A 3,221-nucleotide genomic window follows, 5' to 3' on the forward strand; every position below is an offset into this window, starting at 1 on the left:
AGCACCTTTTCCCTTGGGGTTCCTTTTAGCACGTGACTGATTATGTTCTGTGACAGTACACTTCGCCTCTTTCTGTTCAGGGTGACTCTAATTTTTTGGGTTCCAACTTAAATCTGCTTATTGTTGATGACCATTTATTATATTAGGGTCGCAGTGGCAATTTATAGGGATAATGAGCACTGTGTCTTTAGCATGCTATCTGACTCAGGGAAATAGGTGGTGTAGGATAACCGTTTTAACCAGCTACATTAGTGAAGGTTTGTGTTTTGATTCTGAGAATCACATAGTAAAAGCTAGTTCATCTACATGGAAGCCTTTCACACACCTGAGAGCAACTCCTGTCTCCTTTTCACACCTAGTCTGTCTGTCTGTCTGTCTATCTATCTATCTATCTATCTATCTATCTATCTAGAGGATATATACACATATATATCTTATCTCCCTATCCCTTCATATCTACCCTTTGGCCTTGCAACCTCCCCAACTCCCAAAATAAAACAGAACACACAACAACAACAACAACAACAACAACAACAAAGCATAGAAAAAGAAGCCATGGTGTGTCACAGTGTGTCCCACATTCTATCCCTCTGTCCACACATCTTCCCTTGCAAATGTTCATTTCAATGAGTCAGTGGTCTGGTCTGAGGCCTCTGGCTTCTGTGACATCATCAATATCGGACCTCATCGGGACTCCCCCCAGTTATCCTGTTGTTGCCCTGTGTCATGGAGATCCTGCAGCTTTGGAACAGCAGGACTGGCTCTTTCAAGAGTCCCAAACATTCACAGATGGTATAGATTTTGGGGTGGGCCGTCTCAGAGCCCTGGATCTGAGCTTGGGTGGTAGCAGAACTGGTCATCTCTCTTACCTGCACCACCAGAATGGGCTCTCCAGCCCTGTTCTGGCTTGGCCACACAATGATGCCATAGGAAGGTGGCAAGGTCAACTCTCCCACTCTCATGTCCTTAGGGCCAGCTCACCCCACCCACACTCCCTGAGCCAGGCCTCCAGAACCAGCTCCACTGTGCTACGCAGTCAAAGTGCAGGGGCCACTCTCCGACTGTCACACCCTCACACCCTCCAAGCTGGCTCACCTGTGCCTTTGTCATCAGGGTCAACTCCACTGTTTTGCCCATGTAAGATGCAGGGCCCTCTCTCCCAGAGCTATAGCCAGTGAGGGGGCGGGGCTCTCCTGATAACCACAGGGTTCAAGGGTAGAGAGGGTATCATCCCAACAACCAGCCACCTCACAGCAGATGAGTGGTAGGGCCAGCTCTTTCTCATTCTTGTTCTTAGGGATGACTTACCCACAGCCCCCCAACCAGGGCCAGCGCTATTGGGCTGTCCAGGTGAGGTGCAGGACCTGCTCTCCCAAAGTGCTTCAGCCCTCAAAGGGCAGGGCCAGCTGTCCTCTTCTCATGACCCTCAGGTCAGTTCTCCTGACTGTCACAGGTGGTGAGGCATGGCTATGGGGATGACATCACCCCCATACCCATCCCTCTTCTGCACGAGTGCCACCCCATAGCAGAAAAGTGGTGGGGACAACTACTCTCACACTCACACCCTCAGGGCCAGCTCATCTGTACCTCCCCTCCCTCCACCCCTAACCCCATCAGGGCCAGCTCCACTGTGCTGCCAGTGGTAAGAGACGAGGCCAGTTCTCCAGAGCTTAATATCTAGTGGGGGCCGGACCAGTTCTGCACAGCCCCTGGTGGCTAGCCCAACCAGGGACATCCACATGTTTCTCTAGTGGTAATATGAGCCATGAATATTGGCACTGACCCCCGTGGCTGCATAGCCATGGACTCAGGCATACCCCTCAGCAGCAGCTCAGGCTGGGACCTCACCATGGCCCCAGGTGGTAGGGCTGACCACAACAGGCTTCTCCTCTTAGAGCGCAAGCTGTTCCACCACATACTCAGACATTGTGGTGGCTCCTGCTACAGGCTGGCCACACACCAAGCAGGCCCCTGGGTGATATCCTCTGTTCACACTGTGTGGCTGCTGGCAAGCAGGTGTCTATGGCCTGCCTGTGCTGTGCGCTGGAGGGCAGGTCTATGATGACATGGCAGCCCCCAGGTCTCTGTCTTACTCCTTCAACACTGCCTGGGTTTGATTTGATTTTTATGAGTCCTGGGCATAAAACAGCATCAGTTACCAAGCCAGGCATCAAGCTAGGATGAACAAAGGACTGCCATCTGTTCTGCCCCTGACTGATAGAGGAACACCACCACCACCACCAAGGTGCCTCTTTGCCCATTGCCAGGGAAATTTCCTATTATTTTAAGCTATGTGTTCCAAATAACTTGATACAGTCCTCATGTATCAAGGCTTGAACTCCTTCACTGCTATGGTCTTTTGACTCAAGCAGGTTCAAGAGCGTGTGTGTGTGTGTGTGTGTGTGTGTGCACATGTTTGTATATATGTATGTGCCTGAGTGCAATGGAGGTCAGAGCTCAATGCCAGGTGTCTTCCACAATCAGTCTCCTGATATATTTTCTTTCTTTTTATGTGTATGTTCTGTGTGTGTGTGTATGCATACATATACATATACACATACACATACACATACACATACACATACATATGCATATGAATGTGCATATAGGGGCCCAAGATTGAGGTTGACAATCTTCAGTTCTTCTGCCTTATTCTTTAAGACAGAGTCTGTCAATCAAACCCATAGCTTGCTGATACAGCTAGTCTCACTAGTCAGCCTGCTACAGGCATCCCTGTCTATGCCTCCCAAGGCTGAGACTGAAGGCAAGCCACCACACTCACCCAGCATTTCCTGGGTTCTGGAGATCCAAACTCTTGGTCCTTATCTGTGTGTGGCAAGCGTTTTCACACGAGCCACTTCCCCAGCTCTCCGCCTTATTCTTCTTGAGACAAGGCTTTTTTTTTTGAGTGTCAAAGATAGTTTTAAATGAACGATGAACATGAGAAGAACAAAGAAAGGTAGTTATGCACAAGTAATACATTCAAGTGGCTCATCTCTAGGGCATGCTAATGAAGTATCAAAGCATCGTGCGGGTGAGTGAATAATGACGAAAACCAAAGGTAAGTAACACCTGTGACATAATGATAGTCACACACGGTAGTGTGCTTACCATGAGCAAACATCTGCACAGTTCTTATAAGTAAGTCATAGATAGCATTGACAAGAAATGGTGGTCCTAAACACCACATACTATCAAGTGAGACAAGGCATTATTAAACC

General features: G+C 48.8%; 1 non-coding gene across 1 annotated transcript; it reads right to left on the bottom strand.

Annotated features, from left to right (window-relative positions):
* Positions 1-2,125: 2,125 nt before the first annotated feature.
* On the bottom strand, positions 2,126-2,272 carry LOC115487286. Its single transcript, XR_003948476.1, has one exon. It is a non-coding gene; the product is annotated as a small nucleolar RNA SNORA48 (small nucleolar RNA).
* Between the last annotated feature and the right edge of the window lie 949 nt (positions 2,273-3,221).

The sequence above is a fragment of the Mus musculus genome, chromosome 9, assembly GCF_000001635.26.
Source record: "Mus musculus strain C57BL/6J chromosome 9, GRCm38.p6 C57BL/6J".
In the NCBI taxonomy this organism is placed as follows: Eukaryota; Metazoa; Chordata; class Mammalia; order Rodentia; family Muridae; genus Mus; species Mus musculus.